Source organism: Muntiacus reevesi, chromosome 6 (genome assembly GCF_963930625.1).
Source record: "Muntiacus reevesi chromosome 6, mMunRee1.1, whole genome shotgun sequence".
In the NCBI taxonomy this organism is placed as follows: domain Eukaryota; kingdom Metazoa; phylum Chordata; class Mammalia; order Artiodactyla; family Cervidae; genus Muntiacus; species Muntiacus reevesi.
In genome coordinates this window covers 98,758,027-98,772,178 of record NC_089254.1, presented here as the reverse complement: position 1 = coordinate 98,772,178, position 14,152 = coordinate 98,758,027, and the positions used below count along the sequence as shown (strand labels likewise).

Sequence of the window (14,152 nt, the reverse complement as noted above, 5' to 3'; positions counted from 1 at the left end):
CATTACAGAGCTCTAAAACGGACAAACATATGAATGGAAATTAGAGATACCAAGGGAACATTTCATGCAAAGATGGGATCGATAAAGGACAGAAATGGTATGGACCTAAAAGAAGCAGAAGATATTAAGAAGAGATGACAAGAATACACAGAAGAACTGTACAAAAAATATCTTCATGACCCAGATAATCACAATGGTGTGATCACTCAGCTAGAGCCAGACATCCTGGAATGTGAAGTCAAGTGGGCCTTAGAAAGCATCACTATGAACAAAGCTAGTGGAGGTGATGGAATCCCAGTTCAGCTATTTCAAATCCTGAAAGAGATCGCTTCTCGGCCTTTTGGCTAAGATCAAGTGTAGTATCAAATCCTGAAAGATGATGCTGTGAAAGTGCTGCACTCAATATGCCAGCAAATTTGGAAAACGCAGCAGTGGCCACAGGACTGGAAAAGGTCCGTTTTCATTCCAATCCCTAAGAAAGGCAATCCCAAAGAATGCTCAAACTACCACACAATTGCACTCATCTCACACACTAGTAAAGTAATGCTCAAAATTCTCCAAGCCAGGCTTCAGCAATACGTGAACAGTGAACTTCCAGATGTTCAAGCTGCTTTTAGAAAAGGCAGAGGAACCAGAGATCAAATTGCCAACATCCACTGGATCATCGAAAAAGCAAGAGAGTTCCAGAAAAACATCTATTTCTGCTTTATTGACTATGCCAAAGCCTTCGACTGTGTGGATCACAATAAACTGTGGAAAATTCTGAAAGAGATGGGAATACCAGACCACCTGACCTGCCTCTTGAGAAACCTGTATGCAGGTCAGGAAGCAACAGTTAGAACTGGACATGGAACAACAGACTGGTTCCCAATACAAAAAGGAGTACGTCAAAGCTGTATATTGTCACCCTGCTTATTTAACTTATATGCAGAGTACATCATGAGAAATGCTGGGCTGGAAGAAGTACAAGCTGGCATCAAGATTGCTAGGAGAAAGATCAATAACCTCAGACATGCAGATGACACCACCCTTATGGCAGAAAGTGAAGAGGAACTAAAAAGCCTCTTGATGAAAGTAAAAGAGGAAAGTGAAAATGTTGGCTTAAAGCTTAACATTCATAAAATGAAGATTATGGCATCTGATCCCATCACTTCATGGGAAATAGATGGGGAAACAGTGGAAACAGGGTCAGACTTTATTTTTTTGGGCTCCAAAATCACTGCAGATGGTGATTGCAGCCATGAAATTAAAAGACACTTACTCCTTGGAAGGAAAGTTATGACCAATCTAGATAGCATATTATAAAGCAGAGACATTACTTTGCCAACAAATGTCCATCTGGTCAAGGCTATGGTTTTTCCAGTGGTCATGTATGGATGTGAGAGTTGGACTGTGAAGAAAGCTGAGCACTGAAAAATTGATGCTTTTGAACTATGGTGTTGGAGAAGACTCTTGAGAGTCCCTTGGACTGCAAGGAGATCCAACCAGTCCTTCCTAAAGAGATCAGTCCTGGGTGTTCATTGGAAGGACTGATGCTGAAGCTGAAACTCCAGTACTTCGGCCACCTCATTCGAAGAGTTGACTCATTGGAAAAGACCCTGATGCTGGGAGGGATTGGGGGCAGGAGGAGAAGGGGACGACAGAGGATGAGATGGTTGGATGGCATCACCGACTCGATGGACATGGGTTTGAGTAAACTCTGGGAGTTGGTGATGGACAGGGAGGCCTGGCGTGCTGCAATTCATGGGGTCGCAGAGTTGGACACGACTGAGCAACTGAACTGACTGACTGATCAATGGAAGGGAATAAGAATTCAGAAAGATTTCAGCATACACGCGAGAAGTAATATGGGATAAAGGTGGGTGGAAACACTGTGGGAAAGAAGAATTATATAATAAATGGTGCTAGCTATTGAGCCAGATATTAAAAATATACAGATAGGTAAAATCTTTAAAATATTAATCAAATAATATCTTTGAGGAAATAAAATCTAGGAAAATATATATTTAATCAACAGGTAGATGGCACTGGAAGGCCAAAAGGTATAAAAGAAATAAAAAGATACATAATGAATCTAAAATTTTTTTAACTTTGGTATGAATATATATGGAAGAGATATCATAATTTAAGTTAAGAGACAACAGATTCAGAAAAAAATATTTGTGTAACAGAAGAGGATATTCAACAACTATGGTAAATAATGAACTCTTACAAACTAAGGCACAAGAGAATAAGAAACTAGTAGAAAAGTAGGCAAAAGACATGAACAGACAATTCACAGAAGAAAAGTTGACAACTGATAAAAACATAAAAATACTATGATCAGGGAAATATAAAGTAACTATGAGATATCACTTTAAATCTATGTCAAAAAATTTTTAAAGTGATAATGGCCAGTACTAGCAAGAATGTGGGGAGGAGATTCTCATGTATAGTTGATGGAAACAGGAAGTATTAAAGACTTTTTGTAAAATAATTGACAGTATATACTCAAATGGCAACCCACTCCAGTATTCTTGCCTGGAGAATCCCATGGACAGAGGAGCCTGGTGGGCTACAGTCCAGAGGGTCACAAAGAGTCAGACATGACTGAAGAGACTGAGCACATATCTTTTTCAAACAACGTCATACCTACTTTTTTGTTTGGCCTCGCGGCACAACTTGCAGGAATCTCAGTTCCCCAACCAGGGATTGAACCCAGGCTGTGGCAGTTGACTTTGAGGGATTATCAGATATTTTTAGTAATATTAAGAAAAGTAAGATGTCTAGTGTGGTCAACTTGTCACCAAGTGACCAATAGTTCTCCTCAACAAATGGTGCAATATATCAAGGACTCAGCATTGGTCTCTCTGGCTAGCAGGTTGGCACCTGTAGCTACAGCCACCTTGGCAAGTAGGAGCCTAGAATGTTGGGTCCATGAGTAACCTCAGTCTCTGCTCCCACAGCCAATTTGCTCATGTGCCTATTGTGCCAGTACTGGGATGTCTTATGACATAAGCTAGCTGACATCAACTGGCCTAACCATTTTGTCTCTTTGGTTGTTTAATGCCTTATCCATTTGTGGATGCCCTCTGGTAGATGTTAACATTTGATATAAAGATGTGCTCACTGGTGTCAACTCTCATAGGTCTACTCACAGGGCTTGTCCCTAGATCTCCTTGTACAAATCTGTCAGCCTCTTCTTTCTAGGTTCCTAATCATAGACCACGGCTGAAGAATCTACATATACTCTCCTCTTGGCCCACTTCTCCTCCTACAAAGTGCATGACCAGTGGTACCATTCATGACTTTGCCTATTGGGAAGATTTTCCCTGCCTACTACTGTTCAAGGTCACCCCTAAAAGTGGATATAATGCTGCCATAATCATATCCAGTTTTCACCCATGTACCAGAGCCATCACTTTGCCGACAAAGGTCTGTATAGTCAAAGCTATGGTTTTTCCAGTAGTCATGTAAGGACATGAGAGTAACCATAAAGAAGGCTGAGCACTAAAGAATTGATGCTTTCAAGCTATAGTTCTGGAGAAGACTCTTGAGAGTCCCTTGGACAGCAAGGAGATCAAACCAATCAATGCTAAAGGAAATCAACCCTGAATATTTGTTGGAAAGACTGATGCTGAGGCTGAAGCTCCTATACTTTGACCACCTGATGCACAGAGCTGACTCACTGGAAAAGATCCTGATGCTGGAAAGGATTCAGAGCACAAGGAGAAGGAGGCGACAGAGGATAAGATGGTTGGATGGCATCACTGACTCAATAGACATGAGTTTGAGCAAACTCCAGGAGACAGTAAAGGATAGGGAAGTCTGGTGTGCTGCAGTCCATGAGGTGGCAAAAAGTCAGACACGACTTAGCAACTGAAGAACTAACAACAACCTACACCTCTGTGAACCTCCTCCTTTAGCTGGTTTTATAGCGCCTCCCCTGTCAAGATAGAAGTATGAGTGAGGAAGAGGGTACCTGTGCATGGGGGTCTAGGTTCCCTTTCTGCCCTCTGGTCTTCCTTGATGTCACTGTTTTGGTGAATGGCTGCAGGGCCATCTGACATAACTGGGCAGGTCTGACAAAATCCCTCATGAGCATTTCTGGACCCATGGCTCCTTAGCGGCTCACAGTCTAATAGTCTGTCTCTATGAGGGCCCAGTAATACACAAGGAAATGTTTCTCAAAGGTGTGTAATTCTCTTCTTCAGATGGCATATCCTCACTCCAGAAGGTCAGCACAGTGTGACTCTCCCAGCGGAGCTTGCTGCATACTGAACTCTGTACTGAATAGATTTATCTTTTTAACAAATTCACCTCAAAACTCAGGCATGAGTGAGAGCTGTGGAAGTGGAGAAAAATTTTAATAATTTAAGTAAGCGATAATATACTATTATGAGAATTGCACTATTCAACACTGGTTCACAGTCCTTGATCCAATCCCTCCTGTAAATGGGCTACTGGAAGGCCTGTCTCTTCAGTCCTCCACATACGCTTGAATCTGGAACACTGCTGAGATTCTCGCTGGATCCCTGCTCTATGTGAGAGAACATTACAATATCTGGCAGGAGTATACAAAACTAAGCAATCCAAATCCCCAGATGTTATCAGAATAAATGAATAAAATGAGGATATATTAACTCAAAAGCGAAAATCACAATAACTTGGGTTCCTACCCGGTGTTTGACAGTTTGAACCTCAGCAGCCCATTTAAGGCAGCCTGTAATTATTTCTGGGAGCCTGCGAAAGCGATGCTTCCCAGGATCAGACAGCCACATTGCCCAATTCCGGGGGGTACAATTGACACTGGTTCCTGGGTAAACGTCACTCCCCGGAGCACAGCTGAGATTCACAGTAAGTAAAATGTGAATGGTGTCCTTGCAATGGCGCAGCATTGACCCTGCACCTTTAAGGTGTTCACAGACCAATTCCCATTCAGGATCTATTATGTTCTTCCTCCTCTGCTTCAGGTGCCCTAGCCACTGTTGTCCTTGGCATTGTCTAAAGAAGAACCACTGATACTAATGTTGAGGATGCCCATGGCAGCTCCCCATTACTCATGCCAAGGATGCAGTCCCTTAATAGTCCTAGCTCCATTGTTTGCCCATTTCAGATCAGGCTTGGGTTTTGTGCAGATATTCAGAGAAAGGCCTACTCCCTACAGCCATGGCACTTGACTTCTCAGGCACTTAAGCCCAGACCTCACAGTCTTTCACCAAAGTGACCAATTAGCTTCCTGTCTCCATTCATTCTTCATCTCCTGCAAACAACTCTCAACATCATCCCCTACCAAGAGTCCACCTTAGCTACGAAAACAAGCAACTGGTTTTGGGTAACTTGCCTCAATGCATAATATAAACATCTCCATATGCCTTCTCCAACCTCCATCCAAAAGGACAAAGAAGCATATATCTAACTCAGAACACCTGGCATTTGTGGTTATTCAGTGGTGGTGGTGGTTCAGTTGCTAAGTTGTGTCTCACCCTTTGTGACCACATGGACAACAGCATGCCAGGCTCCGCTGTCATCCACTAGTCAGTGGTGTTTGTATGTATGTATTTTGAGGAAAAAAAAGAGCAGGTACTTGCTTTATATCTAGACCCATTCAAGAAATGAAACTTCATAACTTTTAAAAATCTTTAATTTACTGAGCATATTTAACATTTCCAAACTATCTTCCTATGATTTATTTTCCCACAGGCAATAATTAAATAAACCACATCCAAAGATGTGTAATTAACTGTATGTAGAAAACTTGACAATGAAATAAGTCTTCAGGGACAGGAAAAGGAAAATTGGTTTTATACCTTCCATAACTTCACGTTTCCAACATGCTGCAAGGTCAAATTACAAGGACAAGTGTCTTGAGGAAAGGTACGATGGCCTTGAAGAAATAGTTTCTGTTCCATATTATCAAGAAAACTATAATATTACTTATTGTTTACAAACACCTTATAACTAGAATGTCATTTCAACACAGAAGGAATAAACAAATACCTTCAGACTTAGTAAAAATAAGCTAGTTAAGAAGACGGATGACCCTCACCTTGGATACTGCAATAATTAGCCATGTCAATTTTTTTAGAAAGAGGCTTTAATATTTCTTCAATGTGTTAATTTCGCCTTTAACTTGTTCATTTTTAGCTTGAGACTTCTCTAAGCATCCTTCCATATGGCATGAGGAGTTTCAACCTTGATCTACATATTTAAAAACTTCTAGAGGTACAGTAATATTATGAAGTTGCTGTCTGTATTTATCAGTATCTTGTAAACTAACAGCAGTAAAATTCAGCTTCTGATTGAGTCCAACCTAGCTGTCTGCCACCACTCTAGCCTTGCTTTCACTGACAGTCTCCTGCTTGTAAGTTTTAGGGCAGTTTTAACTGTATTTTCTCTTCAGTGTTTCAAAAATCTTTGGGCCTAGTCTTATCTAGAACAATTGACTACACTTACAGTATGTTTGAAAGGCATCAAATAGCAGGAAATGCAAATATGATAAAATATTCAGTCTTCTTATTAAAGTAACAGAGTTCTTGGCACCTTAAGTTCCTAACATCTAACTTCTATCATTATTTTAGCAATTAATAACATTTGCTAAAGAGTGAATTAATGTCCTGTGCAAAATCATGGAACATATATTTATATTCATGTAAGAAAAATTCTTATTTGAAAAGTGCTGCCTTCAAACCATCACTAATTTTGAACAGTATGAAAGGGTCAGAATAATTTAGGATATTTGTTTCCCAAAGCAATAGTGTTAAATTTGACTTAAATTATCTAGTATTGAGTCATGAAAATGAAAGTGAAAAGAAGTGATCATGGCAGATGCTGAAACCAGAAACCAGGAGCAAAAAAGACAGCTGAAAACTTATCGAAGTAATAAAAGAATTTTAAAAGAGGAATCCAGATTTCTCAGAGGACATCTAAAATGCAAAAGATGTGAAGGTGAAGAGACATATATCTGCCAATTTATTGTTAAAAAACTTAAAAAGTAGCTTAATTCAATTACTAAAAAAAGATTACAGAAATCAACTTAAAGATTTTTGTTATATCTACAGCATGCCTTGGAGAAGGAAATGGCAGCCCACTCCAGTGTTCTTGCCTGGAGAATCTCAGGGACAGAGGAGCCTGGTGGGCTGCCGTCTATGGGGTCACACAGAGTCAGACACGACTGAAGTGACTCAGTAGCAGCAGCAGAGCACAGAATAAAATATATAATTAGTACTTAAACTTAAATTAAAAAGTCAAAAGATGGTACCATCAAATGACATTTTAAAAAATATTAATTTTAAAAAATATTAAAGATGACCAGCTGTTAAAGCAGAAAGTGCAGATTGTAGAGCTCGTGGAGCTCTTGTGGAGTCTGCATTGTTTGTGACACATTCAAGTGAAAGCATCTAGTTGGTAGTTGGATACTGAAGGCTGGGGTCACGGTGGCGACACTTAGATGGTGATATGGATGTTGAAGTCATCACTGCAAATAAAACCAATGGAATTGATAAGAGAATAAAAGGAGTTCCATGAGAAAACAAAAGTTGGCAGAAGATGAAAGCCCAGGTTATATCCATGGTAAAATTGCAAATGGTGAAAGTTGCCTCTCAAAAAGAAACCAAGAAAGAATTGATCTCTTATGAGGAGTATTAGGAATGTGTAGAGTCATAAAATCTAAGACAATAGAGATTTTTGAGAAAAAGGAGACAGTTAACAGTATCAAATGCATAATGAGTGACACTTCATACTATGAGGTAGGGAAGGAGATAAGAATGAATAAAAATGCATAGGGGAGCTGGAAACTAGAGTTAATGCCTTAAAGCCTCTATTTCTTCCATGAAATAGGAAGCAAGATTCTACAGACAGGTTTCTGTATCTAAGAATCAAAGACAAAAGCAAAACACAGATTTAGAAACCAGCATTAGAGACATTAAACACACACACACACAACAGTAACAGAAGTTCTGATGTCTTTAATGTTGGGTACTATTAGTGATTTGCTTTTAACAATCTACTGTATGTATGTATGTCCCTTGAACAGCAAGGAACTCCAACCAGTCTATCCTATAGGAAATCAACCCTGAATGTTCATTGGAAGGACTGATGCTGAGGGTGAAACTCCAATACTTTGGTCACCTAATGCAAAGAGCCGTCTCATTGGAAAAGACCCTGGAAAAGGGTCTGGGAAAGACTGAAGGCAGGAGAAGAAGGGGATGACAGAGGACGAGATGGCTGGATGGCATCACCGACTCAATGGACACAAGTTGGGGCAAACTCTGGGAGATGGTGAAGGACAGGGAAGCCTGGTATGCTGCAGTGCAGGGGGTTGCAGAGTTGGACGGGACTGAGTGACTGAGAAACAACAACTGTATGTGAACAAGGCTCTTTAAGAGTGACAGCAAGTGTTGAAGCAAACAAACCAAAATCTAACATTCTCATTATTGTTCAGATCACATAAAAGCCTCGTACCATGTCTAGCACTCAGTAGGTGTGCAGTAAGTATTTGTGGAATGAACGAAGAAATGAAGACATGAACTATGAGACAGCATAAAAATATCTTAAGAACGAGAAGATACTAGGACAGGTCTTGTTGCAAATATTTGAAATTGAAGAATATGTACTCCAAACACACACTTATACTAACGTAACAACATTTAAGATGTGAGAAAATTCTCACTTGATAGGTAGAGAGATACATTATAGAGTCTTACTAAAACCTGAGCGAGATACAGGAAAATTTTTGTTTCATAATTTTTATTGGCTATAAATCATGACACAAAATGGCTTAATTCCAGTGTGTCAGAAAATGAAAGGTATTTTCAAACAAGATTTATTAGAAGTAGATCCTAGGCAAGTCATGTAAGAAGAAGGCAAAACTTAATGTATTACTTTTATATAATAAAAACTGTTTCTTCCAACACAGACATATAGAAGAGCTAAAAGAATAGTATTTCAAACACATTATCTATCTAGATTCCCCAGTTGTTAATAAAACTGTTTCTTCCAACACAGACATATAGAAGAGCTAAAAGAATAGTATTTCAAACACATTATCTATCTAGATTCCCCAGTTGTTAATATTTGCACCCTTTCTTTATTTCTTTCTCCATTTGTTTCTCAGCCACTTTAAATTACATTGCAGATATGACATTTCAGCCCTAAACACTTCACCACTCATTTCATAGAAATAAGAATATTAACATTAATTAAATTAATTAACATTAATTCAAAATTACCACTTAATATATAGCCCATATTTAGATTTTCCCAATTGTTCCTAACATATCTCTTATAGTTTATTTTCTTATCCAGGATTCAGTTAAGTTTCATATATTACATTTGGTTGTTATAGCTCTTCATTCTGTTGTAAACTAGAATAGTCCTCTGCCCTTGACTTCTTTTGTTTTTCACAATAGTGAATTTTTAAAGAGTTAGACCTGGTTGTCTTATATTTATAATGTCCCACATTCTGGCTCTGATTCTTTCCTCATGATTACGTTCAGGTTGAACACTTTTGGACCCAAACACAACACAGACGATGCACTGCATTAGGACTTATATAATAGTGAACTGTCCCCCCTATTGGTGATGCTAAGTTTTATTACTTGGTTAATATAGTGGCCCCCAGATCTCTCCATTGTAAATATACACTTCCCCTTTATAATTAATAAGAGGTCCATGCGGTGGTATTATGAAACCATAAGACTGTCCTGTTCCCCAGCAGTTTTTTACCCAATAATAGTTTCAGCAACTCTTCATGGTCCTGACCTAGACTAATTACCACACTGGTGGTTGCAAAATGGTGATTTTTCTAATTCTATCATATCCTTGCTCTTGCATATACACGGTACATCCTGTGCAAACTCAGTTTATACATTTACTGTCTCAGAGGGATGAACCATTTTTTAAAGAAGTTCATGCTACTTTTGGGGTCGCAAAGAGTCAGACATGACTGAGCAACTGAACTGAATGCTATTATTAATGGAGAATGGCATTGCAAAATCAAGATCCAGGTACCAGATATGCTTACTTCTATTCCTAGGCACTTATTTCAGTGGGCAGAGCTAACAAGCTATGAATTATATCTATACCGACCTATGAATCTACATCTATGTCAATACAGAGTACACATATACATAAGTATTCATAAACTTCTATATGCAATATATATACATATATGTATTTATATACTTCTATATGTAATAGATATATACACATAAGTACTTACATATATACAGGACTTCCCAGGTGGCTCAGTGGTAAAGAATCTGCCTGCCAATGCAGGAGACACAGGAGACTTGGGTTTGATCCTTGGATTGGGAAGATACCCTGGAGGAGGAAATGGCAACCCACTCCAGTATTCTTGCCTGGGAAATCCAATGGACAGAGGAGCCTGGTGGGCTGTAGTCAAGGGAATGGCAAAGAGTTAGACACAAGTGAGCATATATATGCATATATATACATATGTATACACACACACACAAAAAAGTAGCTATATAGTATGCATATATACTCTATATAGGTATAGATAAATAAATAAAGATATGTAGATTATAAGTACTTATAAAGATATACAGTTGACCTCTTGACCAACACAGGGGTTAAGGGCACTGACCCTCCTTGCACTTGAAAATCCATGTATAAGTTAGAGTTGGCCCTCTGTATACACAATTCCTCTATATTTGCATTTCCACATCTGTGGATTCAACAAACCTTGGATCATGTAGTACTATATAATTTACTATTAAAAAAGACCTATAGATAGGTGAAACTGTGCAGCTCCAATCTGTGTTATTCAAGGGGCAGCTGTACATAGCTATATAGCATTTGACCTTGGAGTACAAAATGAATCAGGGCAAAGGCTAACAGAGTTTTGCTAAGAGAACGCACTGGTCATAGCAAACACCCTCTTCCAACAACCCGAGATGAGTCTACACTTGGACATCACCAGGTGGTCAATACTGAAATCAGACTGATTATATTCTTTGCAGCCGAAGATGGAGAAGCTTATATAGTCAGCAAAAACAAGACCAGGAGCTGACTGTAGCTCAGATCATGAACTCCTTATTGACACATTCAGACGTAAATTGAAGAAAGTAGGGAAGACCACTAGACCATTCAAGTATGACCGAAATCAAATCCTTCACAAGTATACAGTGGAAGTGGAAAATAGACTCAAGAGATTAGATCTGATAGAGTGCCTGAAGAACTATGGACGGAGATTTGAAATATTGTACAGGAGGTGGTGATCAAATGATCCCCAAGAAAAAGAAATCCAAAAAGGCAAAATGATTGTCTGAGGAGGCCTTACAAATAGCTGAGAAAAGAAGAGAAGTGAAGGCAAAGGAGAAAAGGAAAGATATACAGAGCAAAAGAAAGATATACATCCATCTGAATGCAGAGTCCCAAAGAATAGCAAGGAGAGATAAGAAAGCATTCCTAAGTGAACAATGCAAAGAAATAAAGGAGCACAACAGAATGGGAAAGACTAGGGATCTCTTCAAGACAATTGGAGATACCAAGGGAACATTTCAGGCAAAGATTGACTCAATAAAGGACAGAAACTCTATGGACCTCACAGAAGCAGAAGATACTATGAAAAGGTGGCAAGAATACACAGAAGAGCTATACAAAAAAGATCGTAATTACCCAGATAATCATGATGGTGTGATCACTCACCTAGAGCCAGACATCTTGGAGTCAAGTAGGCCTTAGGAAGCATCACTACGAACAAAGCTAGTGGAGGTGATGGAATTCCAGCTGACCTATTTCAAGTCCTAAAAGATGATGCTGTGAAAGTGCTGCACTCCATATGTCAGCAAATTTGGAAAATTCAGCAGTGGCCACAGGACTGGAAAAGGTCAGTTTTCATTCCAATCCCAAAGAAAGGCAGTGCCAAAGAATATTAACACTACTGCACAATTGCACTCATTTCATATGCTAGCAAAGTAACGCTCAAAATTCTCCAAGCTTGGCTTCAACAGTATGTGAACCCAGAGCTTCCATATGTTCAAGCTGAATTTAGAAAAGGCAGAGGAACCAGAAATCAAATTGCCAACATCTGCTGGATCATTGAAAAAGCAAAAGAAGTCCAGAAAAACATCTACTTTTGCTTCATTGACTATGCTAAAGCCTTTGACTGTGTGGATCACAATAAACTGTGGAAAATTCTGAAACAGATGGGAATAAGAGACCACCTCACCTGCCTCCTGAGAAGTCTGTATGCAGTCAAGAAACAACAGTTAGAATCAGACATGGACCAATGGACTGGTTCAAAATTGGGAAAAGAGTATGTCAAGGCTGTATATTGTCACCCTGCTTATATAACTTCTACGCAGAGTACATCGTGGGAAATGCCAGGCTGGATGAAGTACAAGCTGGAATCAGGATTGCTGGGAGAAATATCAATAACTTCAGAAATGCAGATGATATCACCCTTATGGCAGAAAGCGAAGAGGAACTAAAGAGCCTCTTGATGAAGGTGAAAAAGGAGCATGAAAAAGATGGGTTTAAAACACAACATTCAAAAAACAAAGATCATGGCATCCAGTCCCATCATTTCATTGCAAATAGATGGGGAAACAATGGTAACACTTTATTTTGGGGGGCTCCAGAATCACTGCAGATGGTGACTGCGGCCATGAAATTAAAAGACACTTGTTCCTTGGAATAAAAGCTATGACAAACCTAGACAGCATGTTAAAAAGCAGGGACAATCTTTGCCAATGAAGGTCCATACAGTCAAAGCTATAGCTTTTCCAGTGGTCATGTATGGATGTCAGAGGTGGACCATAAAGAAAACTAAGCACCAAAGAATTGATGCTTTTGAACTGTGGTGTTGGAGAAGACTCTTTGAGAGTCTCTTGGACTGCAAGGAGATCAAACCAGTCAATCCTAAAGGAAATCAATTCTGAATATACATTGGAAGGACTGATGCTGAAACTGAAGCTCCACTACTTTGGCCACCTGATGCACAGAACTGACTCGTTGGAAAAGACCCTGATGCTGGGAAAGATTGAAGGCAGGAGAAGAAGGGGACAACAGAGCATGAGATAACTGGATGGCATCACCGACTCAAAGGACATGAGTTTGAGCAAGTTCTGGGAGATGGTGATGGACAGGGAAGCCTGGCGTGCTGCAGTCCATGAGGTTGCAAAGAGTCAGATATAACTGAGTGACTGAACAACAACAACACTTACATAGCAGCAAGTTTTTACACAACTGATATACTTATTAGCATATATTTTTCTAATTGTATCATTTCTTCTTTTATATTAACTAACATATAGTCTTTTAAAAATTATAGAATGTCTATGTGTGTGTATATATATATATATGTGTGTGTGTGTATGTATTTCCCCCACTAAATCTTATGTTAGTACTACTACATTCCAATTAAATACAACACCACAGCGTTCTTCTTCAAATTTCCCTACTCCATGTGTATTTCTACTTTTTCCACAGTATGAACCCAGATTCCCAATAGCAATATAAGTACTCATTTGCTCTATGCTGCAATAACTACAAACTGTTTCAGAATTACAAAACCAAGATTACTACCAACAATAAATCTAAATAAAGATTTATTTGGAATTAATTTTGTGTTTAGACTCTTTTCCAGTAAGTACCTAATTAGAAGCAGAAGCACTAGGAGATGTAAATAATTTATTTACATTAGGGATTTGATATTATGCAACTGTGGATCTGGGTAGACAGTCTATGTGAGACCAATGTTTCTGGGTCTACTGCTGGAAACCATGGGGAGGGACTGCAATATAAGTCAAACTCTCACCACCCAGGGCTCTCATGACAACTCCCATGATGGACATCCTGTAGGAGAAGACAGTGCACTCCATAGAAATGGTAGCAGTTATTGGCATTTCTGGCTTATGAAAGAGAGCCACCAAAGAGCTCTAAAAGTTACCCTCACAAATTCATTTCTTACATCTTTGGTGAAGAGACTTTGGACCCTCTCATGGGATAGATGTACCCTCTTATGGAAGTCCATGAATCAAAGTAAATTGGACGTGGTCAAGCAGAACATCACTATATTAGGAATCAGTGAACTAAAATGGATGGGAAAGGGCAAACTTAATTCAGATGACCATTATATCTACTACTGTGGGCAAAAATCCCATAAAAGAAATGGAGTAGTCAACAAAAGAGTCTGAAATGCAGT

At 39.1% G+C, this 14,152-nt stretch overlaps 1 pseudogene; it reads left to right on the top strand.

Moving 5' to 3' along the window:
• Positions 1–324: 324 nt before the first annotated feature.
• LOC136171327 (U2 spliceosomal RNA) lies at positions 325–404 on the top strand (annotated as a pseudogene).
• Positions 405–14,152: the final 13,748 nt, after the last annotated feature.